This window comes from Emydura macquarii, unplaced genomic scaffold (assembly GCF_026122565.2).
Source record: "Emydura macquarii macquarii isolate MOO-44397 ecotype Brisbane River unplaced genomic scaffold, CSIRO-AGI_Emac_v2 contig_71, whole genome shotgun sequence".
NCBI lineage: Eukaryota > Metazoa > Chordata > Testudines > Chelidae > Emydura > Emydura macquarii.
The window spans coordinates 12,584,970-12,597,820 of record NW_027130208.1 but is presented as its reverse complement, the minus strand read 5'-3'; the positions used below and the strand labels follow the sequence as shown (position 1 = coordinate 12,597,820).

General features: G+C 37.0%; 1 protein-coding gene across 1 annotated transcript in view; it reads right to left on the bottom strand.

The window, feature by feature from the left end:
* CNTN4 (contactin 4) overlaps nucleotides 1-11,859 on the bottom strand; it is a 353,853-nt gene extending 341,994 nt beyond the window's left edge. The window contains exon 1 of the mRNA XM_067542713.1: nucleotides 11,796-11,859. The gene's annotated coding sequence lies outside the window, so the exon portion shown is untranslated. The remainder of the gene's footprint in view (nucleotides 1-11,795) is intronic.
* Between the last annotated feature and the right edge of the window lie 992 nt (nucleotides 11,860-12,851).

Below are 12,851 nucleotides of genomic sequence, written 5' to 3'. Positions count from 1 at the left end.
AAGTTAATCAGTTTGTATTCTCACAATAGCATGTCTGGACCAAGCCAGAATCAAGTGGTTAAAGAAAATAATTCCAGTCTAAAAAATCTGATTTGAGTTTCGGGTGAAATTTTATGCTATTCTTATTTTAGCCTGTTTTGAGCAGTTCAATTTTTATGCTGTTCTCCGACATACAAGATCACACCCTTTTTTTCCTCACTGTTGTCTTATGCAGCAGCACAGATGCACTGACTATAAGATGTTTAAGAACCACTTCTGGAAACAGGTTTTCCCAGGAGCTCAATTCCTAAGGTGCTTAAAAAAGAAGTGACCAGATTTTGAAAAGCACTGAGCACCCAATGGCTCCCACGGCACTACCGAGAAACACATCTTGGTACCCTTGCTCTAGTAATAACTAGAACAGAACTTCACAGAACTTTTCTTTCTTGAGGGCTCTCCCAAGATTTGGAGTTCTTCTTGCTCTTATTGGTTTTGTCCAAATAGGAGGGGGAGGGGGGGGGGGGGAAAGGGAAGGAAGTGGAGAAACTCAGTGGAAATGGGAAGGAGAATTTTCCAACACTGACGACAATGAAAACATTTGCCTGTGAAAAGGAAACACAAGTTCCTGGTATCAACAATGTTTTGTGTTGAATACTGCTGTTCGCAGACCTTTACCAAAGAACAGTTCATCTTAAAGACACCCCTTTAATTCTGCCAAGATTTGTGACATCCTATGTTGTGCTCTGCATAAATTAAGGCGGATTTAGCACTCCTCCTCCATTTTCTGCACATGCTCTCTCTCTCTCACTTCTGGACTCATACGTCCTTTCGTATGTCAGAGAGTGCTTTACTGTAGCATGAACAATCCAAGGTAGCGAAGAATGCCTTTCATAAATTAGATGAGACAGTCACATTCCATAGCCCTGTGTGGGATATAAATGCTTCCTTAGTGTTTACACCGCTAAGGGTGTGTCTACACTGCAAAGAGGCACCTGCGGCTGTCCTGTGCTAGCTAACTCAGGCTTGTGAGGCTCGGGTTAAGGGGATGTTTAATTTTGATGTAGACATTTGGACTTGGGATGCAGTCCAAACTCTGGGACTCTCCCACCTTGCAAGGTCCGAACGCCCAGACTCCTGACCATGCTCAAATATATACACTGCAATTAAAACAACCCCTTAGCCTGAGGCGGAGTAAGCAAGCACAGGCCAGCCCCAGATTTTTAATTGCAGTGCAGACATGCCCTAAGTACTCCAAAAGCTGTCAGCTGAAGCAACTTCCATTAAACTAAAGCACTGAATATACCTTCATTGGGAGAACTTTGAGAAATCACTTTATTTTTTCCCCTTCTCCTGGCAGCTGTCATCATGTCACTATAGCAGGGAGAAGAGAGTGCCTTTATCCCTAGAGTTGTCACTGGCAGCAATGTAATATGCAGCAGAAAAATAAACATTTTTATTGGGAGCCACAGGATGTAAATCTCCTAGCAGGCCTTGGTCAGCTCACACAACACAGTGTGTGGGGGGAAATAAAGTTTCCCTGAAGAAACATACTCCAAAAGAAGAGCATACATAATAAATTGCAAAGTCAGAGTTTGTTGCTTCCATTTTTAAGAGAGAGAAGTTGCTCTTTCCCCCCCCTCCTTGCAGCAGGTCTAAAGAAATATTGCAGCAAATCTGATGGCAGCTGAACCACAGCCTAAAAGCCATGAGATCTCATTCATTGAGCTTTTATAAACAATCACAATTAAGAATAGGAGATCCAGCAAGTTTAAAACAGCTCAAATTTGCTTCAGTTTGCACACCTGTATTTTTAATCTGTAGGCTGGTCAACTGAAAAAGCAACCTCGTTTTCTAGCTATAAGGATATCTATGCTGTGTATGTATGCTATTTTATCCATCCATATATAGCAAAACATGTTACTGTGGGATGAGGGAGACATAAATTTGTCAGCATAAATTTGAGATGGAAGGATTACACACAAGTGGTGAAGCCTTGAGTGAGTTATTTGGGATGGCCTGCACGACTGTCAATAAAATCTGTCACACCATCCTGTATCCTGTATGCGCCACATATTTTACAGGAAAAATGAGAGAGTTAGTAAATTCATAGTAGTGCAATTTGTCAGATTCCTCCACATTCAAAGTCAGGTGCTTTATTTATTATGTGGTTCAACTGCACAGGACTTTGCAGGAGAGGAAAAGGATAACTAGTACAGTATGTTAAAGGGCTATAGAAAATGCCTTGTGTGTGTGTGTGCGTGCGTATATATATATTTTAATGTTATAAGTTTAAAGTTTGATACCTTGGGAACTCACAGCCTAGAATCAAGTGCCGTACAATTCAAGGAAAACTGGAAACATCCTCATTTTCATGATAAAATACTTCCATTTCTAGCCCTTATGTGATGTCAGAAATCAGACTTTAAATTTGATATTGGTCCAGAATATTATTTGACTTAGCCCTCAGACCAGTGTAATTCGGTTTTTAAAGGGGTATGACGGACTGGCACATTTGGAGGAGGGGCGGGTGGGAAACATTTCTCTACTACATTAAAAAAAACAGAGGAGGAGGTTTCAGGATTTTGATAGGTTTGGAATATTGGAAGTTGTACCAAAAGAGATGATTAGTGAGCACATGTAGGTGAAGTGGTGAACGTTAAATACAATTTGTCACACAGTTTTCACTGCCACATACTATATGTGAGATGTTTATTGTATTTATTTTTTCATTACATTTCTTCTCCCTATCCTACCTACTCCACTTTTTTAAAGAAATAATCACGCTCTCTGTATTTTCCACGCAGATTCCTCTCTAATCTTTCCATTCCATACAGAGTCTTTCATAAGTGGACTATAAAGCTAAAAACAATCAAATAAGGCTTTCAAAACTATGAGGTTTGAGTGGGTTTGAAATTCAGCATAATGAGTTTACCCATGTCTAGGCACAATGGATTTTTCATAATACATGTGTCCTCAAAGAATGTGCAGGACCAGTATAAAAGTAGAAGCTAAAACTGGGGACAGATTTTCAGATGAGACTTAAGTGATTCTGGATGCCTAGCTTGACATGCCTTCCAGGATCCTAATTTTCACAAGGCAGATGCTCATCACTTTCTGAAAATCAGGCCAGTTTAAGGTGTGTTAAATTGGGCACCCAAAATCACTAATTCAGTTTGAAAATCTTGACCTGGGTATGGAAACTGGTAGAGCTTGGTGTGAAATGAGAAGAATGTAGTTCTTCAGTGATAGCACTCGAGGCAAGGCTGGTGGAAAGATGCTTCAAAGATTGCAAAACATACAATACGAAAGCAAATCTCTAAAGATCCTTGACTATTTGGTTACCAATGCTACAGATACACATTTGTGCCCAGAAAAGTCTAAACAACAATACAATCAAATGGTTAAAAATGTCTGAAAATTTAGAAAAGAGATATTTAACATAAGAGCGCATCTCACATACGTCCTACATTAACATGAAGTACAAAGATCACACCATAGATTTCTTGTGGAAGAGTTATACTAAGCCCTAATATTGATGTAAGGTTAAAAGATATTCTAAATCAATTGATATTTAAGACTGCATCGTTTGTTAGTGTCTCTGTGGAAAATGCAACAACCTTGTTAACACTCTGTGTATAGATCTTTAACTTTAAAATACTACATCAGTTGGTACCAAGCAAGCTGCCACTTAGCATAAAAGGAGCTTCCAGGCTACTAAGAAACAGTTATGTGGTATGTTTTTGTTTTAAAAACAGTATGGGTCAGATCCTCAGCTGGTGTAAAATGACATACCTCATTTCATTTAAATGGACTATCCTATTTGATATCAGGTAATGATCTGACCCTATATAGATGGAAACCAGTTTTGGAAACATTATAAACATTGTAATTTTACCTGTCACATAAGGTTTTGTCTTGTTTGTAGAATTTTTTTTAAAATGGCTCATTCGGTGTATTCTATTTATACTGAAAATCTGCAGTCACAACTGTATATGCCCGCAAAAGCCAGAATGTGTCAGCAAATGTTGACTCCAATCAGGTAGGCACAAATGAGAAAGAAAATTCTGTCCTCAATTTCAGGAGCTGAGGGCAAAATTAGGTAAGAGTACTTGACAAAATGGCAAGTGCACATTTAGGGGCAGATTCTGGTACCCTTGCTCTCAGTAATAGCACCTTACTCATGATTTCAATGGGACTATTTGTGGAATGCAGTGTTACGTCTTTCTGTGAGTTAGGGAATCAGGATCTACATGCTATCTTCTTGTCCATTAAGTCCATAATATTAAAAACATAATATGTAATAAATATATATTTTAAAGTGACCCACTCTTTTAATACCAGGGACCACGCTGTCCCTCATAGCCCTTATATGTTAAAAAAGGCTGTCCATACCAACAGGTTGTATACAGGGGACTGGTAATAATAGCCTTGCTCAGTGAAAACGTGGGCCTTCTCAGTGAGAATTCAGAGCACATTTTATATAAAGATATCAGAAAACCCCACTTTTCTATCTCTGGTAGAAACAGTGTCAGCTCCCTCCATCACTATTAATCTTACATGAATCTTCGATCTCTGAGCTCTGCAAAAAAAAGAGCTGTCAGCTATGAATCATTTTCAATAGGTAGCTGAAATCTCATGCAGGACTTCAAGCTACTCAGTTAAAATCATTCAGGAAGTGGTGAAACAAAAGATCTGTGGAATAAAATATGCATCAAGGTGGCTATACTGTATATTTAGTAGCAATTCTGTTTTTGTTGGTTGACCTGGAAATAGAATAGCCCAGGTCCACTTGTGCTTATCAGCCATACTATTTTTAACTGGCATAGTGCCCGGGTAGTGGAGACCCACTAACCTGGGGGCCAGTGCCTTTGCCCCCCAGGAAGCAGCGAGCTGTCACATAACTGCGACATGAGCAGCTTGTCTTCTGTAAAGTGATAGCTATCATCACAAGGTCAAGCACACTACAGAACCCCAAGAACACAGACTGATCACCACCTGCAGCATCCCCACATTGCCACCTCCCTGCAATCACAACTCCCACTAGAGTTTAGCAGACCTCCAGGAGAAGGGACTACAGAATTCCTGGAGAAACCAACACACCTCCTGAGCCACTGTGACTGGGAAATGCAACATTTCCAAAGGCAATGCCAATGATAGAGTACTTTTTTCTGCATAAGAAACACAGTTCATGCCAACAATCACCACACACTTAGCTAGAGACACAGCAGACCTAATCTTCAATTTAATAGTAGAAACAGGGGATATCATGAATGAAAGAAATTGACTCATAAGACTCACTGAAACACTCAAAACTCCTCTCCATAAGGCCAATAAATATAAAATCAAAGATTCTGGGTAACAATTCCAAAAGCACATCAGTGATTTAGGCTCCTAAATCCCGTTTTCAAAAGATACTTAGGACCAGATTAGTAAAGGTAATTAGCCACCTAAAGATGCACATGGACAACTAGTGGGGTTTTCAAAAGCAAATAGGTACCTTACAACAACTGAAATCAAGAGGAGTTAGGCACCTAAGTGATTTTGAAAAGCCTACTAATGCTTATCTTCATCTTTTGGCAACTAAATAGCTTTAAAAATATGTCCATAAAGTATTTAGTAGTTTATATGGCATTGAAAGTGCATGGGACTTAGTTTTCTAAATGCTTGCCACTTTTGAAATGGGTCTTAGGTGATTTTGAACATTTTACACTCTGTCTAACATTATAATAAACTTTAAATTTTCACAAATTCTTTTCTTCAGATTTATTTGTAAAATAGTGAAATAGCATTTTTCTCTTATACAAGTGTGGCTATAGAGCTATCTAGCATATGTAAAATTTTTTAAGTGTATTGTATTCTAGATCGGTTACTGTGTCTCTTGTTGAAACTCAGAGAGGTTAACAATAGTAATGAAGTGGTTTTCCCAAAGGGGATACTGTGAGGGCAGGGAGAGTGAGGGACCCAGGAGTATCTCTTAGCCATTGCATCTTCCCACTACGTAAACATATCAATAGTTGGACAAACAGAACAGTTCGAATTACAGAATCTGCTTTTGTAACATACCACGTATATACTCCCTAGAAACCATATTCTATCACAATATTTACTCTGTTCTGAGAGCAACCTCAAGGATTTCTTTTAGTGTCATGAAATTGTTTCTGTGAAGCAGCTCTTACATTCTAAAAGGTGCCTGAATGTACCAAAATCCAAAGAAGCAAAACAAGAAACAACTTTCAAATTACTGTGCCTAATTAGTGACCTTGCTCATTAATAATATAGCCAGAAGGCAAAAAACATTTTACTAAATGTCTATAACATCTAGATACATTGCTATGGTTTTGATTCTCAGACTCAGAGAAGTTAATACAAATGGTTTAGAAAATGTTTTTTTTGCTAACTAAACACATTTTCCATATGTGTGGTATTATTATACACACACACGAACACACAATTCAGTTTGAATCACTCATTCACAATGATATGCTACCAAGACTAGAAAGTGTACTTTTTATATATACATTTTGTATTATTTATTGAAACAGCTAGTCTCTCTCTCACCCACAGAAGTTGATCCAATAAAGATATTACCTCACCTAATGTGTCTCCCTAAATATCGGGGACCAACATGGCTACACCAATGCTGCGTGCTGTTATTGAGTAACACCTATCAAGCAACTACATTCATGGAACCTTTCAGGGAGATTCTGTGTTCCTAAAGCAGAATCCTAGTGCACTTCCAATATCCCTGTAACCATTCCTACAGAGTAGTAGTTTTTACTTTTTAAAAATGTTAATAAAATTACTGTGTAAGCTTTTTAAACACATTTAGGCACCAAAAACTAGCTAGAGGCAACAACATTTTTAAACATCTTCTCACTACAAGCTATTCAAATTTCATAATAATTTACACAGTAACTTACCAATGCATAGGGCTGGTGTTTCTGAATTTGTCCTAGTGGTCTTATATTTGATATTTTCCCACATATACCGCATCTTCCCTCCTCAGCTTGAAGATGTTTCTGTGCATTTCATTTGACCACAAAACTCTCAGATTCTACTGCCTTATTTACATTTCTTTTGCAGAGCACTTGATATAGGGTTTCCTTCTGGCAAGTCTTAAATCTGTCTTCTTTAGTCCCTTCTGCCAACTGCCTGGGATAGTCAGCTTCTGTAAATTCTGCCATCTCCTCTAAAATATACAGCACTGCATTTTATATCTTGCCATACGATATACTTTATTTCTTTGCAGTGCTTCTGATGCTTTCCTCTTAACATTAAATCACTGGTTTTCCCTTGCTGAAAAGCAGGCTAATACTGCTTTAATTTATAAGCAAAACTATTTTATTCCTTCCTTGAGAATATGTACCTTTTAATTATAGCAAACAAAGACCCTAACAGAAGGGTCCTTGTGCAATAAATACACTCATGTCTTATCTATGATTTATAGCTTTATTTCATATCATACAATAAAACTATCTGGTACATTATTGGAACTATTAACTAACCAATATTGAACTGAACATCCAAAAATCTTCAGATTCATTGGTTTAAACCCAAATGCATGATACTGCTGAAGAAAATATGTAAGACTGCAACTAAGGAATTAACAGTGTAAAGAAATCCTGCCTGTCGCCACTCTATTCTGCATAACAGAGCGACCATGTGGATAAGAGCATATTTTACTTTAATATGGAAATTCATTGCCTGGATGGAGAGGAAAAATACAACAACAAAAACTGCATAGATGATCTTGCATTACTGCTTTCACTTAATTGGGTCTGTGCTGTCCAGCAAGTATACTGATACTTGGGAAACCAAAAGCAAATGATTTTCACAAACTGCATTGATCTCATAAAAAATTAACTATTTCCTGGTTCAATATGTTACACTATATAAGTTTAATCAGTGGTGAAATTGACATTCCTAAACTGCAGCACAGCAAACCTGAAACAATACCAATCTCAAGAGGTGTGTGCACATTTAGATACAATTGTATACCATGCATCTATAGCATACAGCATTGTCCTGTTTTATATAACATATATTCCTCCACATCAACACACAAGTATTGAAGATTAGTGAGACTCGGTGTCCATTAGTTGTTAAAGAAGCGCTCATTAAACAATTTCTTATTGTCTCCCTTTATGTGTAAAGTACATGAAAAAAATTTACACTCTCCACTAGTTTTCTTTCTTTCTTTCTTCAAATTAGTGTGTGGAACACTAAATGATAGTAATCTGATCCTCTTGCAGTTACTTAACAAATGCTCATTTTAAAATGTCCTCCTGTGATAAAGCAACAATTAGAGGACAACAACTATATGTTTAAAGTAGTGTCATATAAGAACCACAGGTTTGAAAGTACTTACTATAAATTCCTAATCAATGCATCATGTTAAGAATTTCCCAGGATTATTATTTTTGGTTTTTATTAGTAAAGGGGATGGGAGGGCAGCAATAGTATCTTAACTGAGCTGCTTCAAAGTTAAAACTTCTAGAGATAGAAGTTTTAAAACTTCCAGAGCTAGAGGGCTAGAGATTGTAATATGCAATAAATCATATGTTATATGCACATTTTTAGCAAATTTGCATTGACCTAATTTTGTCACGTCAATGGCTTGACATTAGAGAGATAAAATTCCCCATGTACAAGTCCACCTCTGAGAAACAAATGAGTAATGACTCATTTGGTATTCAACAAGTTGTGTATTTCTGAAAGAATGAATGAATGCTATTATTGTTCAGGCAATTTTTATCCCATATACTTAAGTTGCAATAATCAGTACAGAGGTTTTCTTAGAGTTTCTTGTATCTTATATGGAAATTAATTAAAGCTGTGGAGAGACACTAACAATGTAGGTGATCAAAGTAGCAATCACAGTAGAAGTGTTCCTAGACTTACTGAAAGGGTTGTTTGTTTGTTTGTCTGCTTTTTAATATCAGAAGTGACCGGTAGTTAGAACAGGAGACTGGAAATTGTGTGGAAAGGTTTACATTTCTGGTTCCAGACTTCCTATCTTGTGGCCTTGAACAAATCTCTGCCAAGGTCATCTGTGCCTCAGTTTCCACTTCTGTAAAAGAGGGATAATAATGCTGAACCATGTCACAGGTGCCTCATGAGGCTTATTTCATCAGTTTGTGGAGCACTTTGAGAATTTCATACGAAAAGTGCTAGATAAGGCCCTGATTCAGCAAAGTGCTTAAGCATGAACTTAACGTTAAGCACATAAGGAGTCTCACTGACTTCAACGGGATTACCCATGTGCTCAAAAACCACTCACATGTTTAAGTATCTTGCTGAACTAGAGCTGTGATCTTAAGCATTACTATTTACAAGACCAGTAAAACCACACCCCTATTTGATTACTCAGTATAGATAGTAATAATTGCTGTGTTGCTGTTTTGTGCACTGCAGGCATTGCAATTTTCTTTTAATTCCCTCTTCTCCCCGTTACACATTTTTCAGCAAATTTGGATGGAAATCAAAACCCTTTGTTTCAGATTCACACCTGGCTGCAAGGTGTGTTAGCACTATGTGTTCTGACTTGCCTCATATGCAACATATAGCATGCTGGGCAGTAATTCAACTTTTGCCTTCCATGACCTTTTTTCAGCTCCTTTTTGGGATATTTTGCATAGCTGCTTCTGCCTACTCCATCACAAGATGTTCAATCACATGAGAACAGATACAGTCAGATGCTCAAGTCTTCAAATCTCCCAAAATAATAAGAAACATTAAAAATGAATAATGGCAAAACACTACGCGCTAATATTCAAAATGCCTGTGACTCGAGGCTAAGTAGTAATAGTGAACATTACTATATCGCTCAAACTCTCATCAAAATCTCTTAGTTTAAACTGAAAACTAAATAATAGCTATAGAAACAAAAACATTCTTTGGAGAAATCAGGCTGTGTCAGTGGCAAAACAGTACATTTTAAATGGGCTAGCAAAGTTTGGCTAGGAGGTCAAGTTTGAGCAACATTACAAACAAACCTCCCAATGTAAAAACCTGAGACAAATGAAAATGATAGCTCTCATTTTTAGGAAAACGTACATATTTGCAAAAGGCTGACAGATAATTAAGTACATTGGTTTAGCTAACGCATAGTAAAGCAATATCACATTTCATGCTGCATCTGCTCACGATCATTACAGAAATGCTGAAATAACAACATCACTAAGAAAATAAATTATCATAATACCCATGTAGCTCTTTCTACAATGGGGCTCATTGGAGATGCCTTCTATTTTGAAATGAGGACAAGTTCTTCATTCAGCTACGAAGAAAAATGCTTAGGAAGCAGTTGCTGAGAACAATTAACCTTAAACATGTTTTCTGTACATACTTAATTCAGACTTACCATTTTCCATGGAAGCAGAAAGCTCCACACTAAAATCCCAGCATACATTTGGAAGGTAGGATTTGTATTAGCTCAGGTACATGGAATACTGTGTTCATTCTCTACCATCTCTTCTTGCTAAATGTTATATTTTCCTTATTTTGCTCCCTGGATCCCTAAGATCTGAGAATGTCTGTACTACCGTATGTAGCAATTTATTGTGACTCTACTCTTTCTTGTGCTGTTCCCTTCAACCAAGTCTAATGAGAACATACTCTTTCTTCACCAGCAAGACACTTTCATACTTCACAGCCTATGGTTTTCTCTGCTTTGAGACTTACTGCCTATTCAGGGAAAAAAAATATCAGCACTCCTTATGTGCCTTCTGCATCACAGGATTTCATTCAACTTGTCTGACCATTCTACCCTTCAAATCAGAACAATTTTGAATTACTTTGGTCCATTCCAGGGCTTGATCTATAGCACAAGAAGTCCAAGGGCACTGTGTGAAAAGTTACATTAGAACTAGAAGATAAACCCTATGAAAGCCAGAAAAAACAATACAATAATATATAATATATAATAATATTAATTTTAATGCCACTATTGTCACTTATAATTTGCAAGTCACTGCAAAAACTTATTCAATACTGTTCTGCAAGTACAGTGCTAGATTAATGCTTCTTTGTAAATGACAAATATTAACCTGATGGCTGCTCAAACATTACAGTAATCAGGGCCACATAAAACATGTTGAAATATTGCATCTTTTCCTAAAAAAATAATAGAAACATCTACTCAAAATTACAATTAGTCACATCTGTTTTCACAATATTCCTTGCAAAAAAAGAGAGATTCTTATTGTATATAGCAAATATTTCCTTACATTTTAACTCAATCCTCAACATTTAAGTGAAATTAATCAACATCACAGACATTCCATTATGTATATGCATGTAAATTTAAAAGAAAAAAGTTTTAAAGCACTTTGCAACTCACTGAACACTTCACTTCCCCTCTTACCCCATACTGTGTTTTTGAGTAAGACAGAAAGCTTGAATAAACTATTATGTCAACAAGTATTTTCTACATGATAATACAGAGTACAAGGACCTCAAATATTCTGTTTAAGATTTTTTTTATTTTATTTTTGTCATTGATATGACTAAGAAAAACTGTACAAGACTCAAATGCCTGCTTTAAGAGGTCTCCCACAAGTCTTTGAACAACACAATATACCTATGTAACAAGATTTTTAATGTGCATAGAAAAGCATTTTGGAAAAAAGACAACTAATTTGCTTAAGTGAATCAATTACATGCCTGTATAAAGGAGCCAAAGAAAACTGCAAGCTCTAAACAGATTATACCCTGTCTCACCATTTAGATTCAACAAAGAGCAGTGGAATAGAAAATCAAATGCATCTGGCAAAGTCACATTCACATGCAGCAATGGAGGAAAAACTGGTACTTACAGAACTGTAAAGTAAAATGTCCCAGTTTCTCTTTACACGTTACAGCAAATCAAACAAAGATTTCAGCTCTCAGCAAGTCACTGCTTCCACTATGCTGATCAACCAGGCAGAACAGGCCCTTATGGATTGTCTATGCAGCTGGGAGATAATGGAACCATATTCTCAGCTGGGACTAGAGATGCTTAACTGCTATCCACTGAGCACTGCATGTCTCTTCACCAGCATTAATCAGGAAGTACACTGCTTCGCTGCTGTATTCCCCCAAAGGATCTACACAATTAGCACATGAATCAAAGATGCACACTGAGAGAGGGCTGCACTCATCTTTAACTGGATATCCTAACAAAGATTCTGATTAGGGAATCAATTTTATTCACTGATCAAGTGTGTCAAACCTTTCCACAAAAAAAAAAAAAAAAAAAAAAAAAAAAAAAAAAAAAGGTAAAAATATATACTTGTTCACAGGTTTCAATGAGGATTATACTTCTGCTATGATCACATGAAGGATAATTACATAAATCCCTATAATTCAACTGGATGCTTTGCATATACAAGAAACTATGCTGTTATAATCCAGCAAGTCTGTGTCAGGCTTTCTCTGCAGCCCTATTTAACTACTACATGGTGCGATACACACTGCTGTAGTATCATTTTCACCCCTCCTCTGTATAATATTTATATCCTTTTCAGGTTTAATCTTTGGGGAACTGAGATTTGGTGAATTCTGACCTTACTGGGAAAGAGCCCGTTCCCTGAACATACAGTCCTGCAGCAAGAATCAGTAGCAGACCTAGTTTTCTTTAAAAAGTGAGAGCGCTATTATACTTGTATTTTTCTTGTTAATCTACTGTGGGTTTATTTCTTTGTGTATGTTTGATTTAAGTTTCGAATCTAATAGTTCATAAGAAGGCTGTGTAGCAAAGGGGTAGCATTTCCACATGTCACATTGAGTTAAAGTGAGCCATTTTAGCCATTTAAAGGCTCTGTTCAAAGTTGGGGTAAAATTCATCCCGTGGAAAGTGTTTTCTCCATCATCACACATCAATGTGTAAGGTG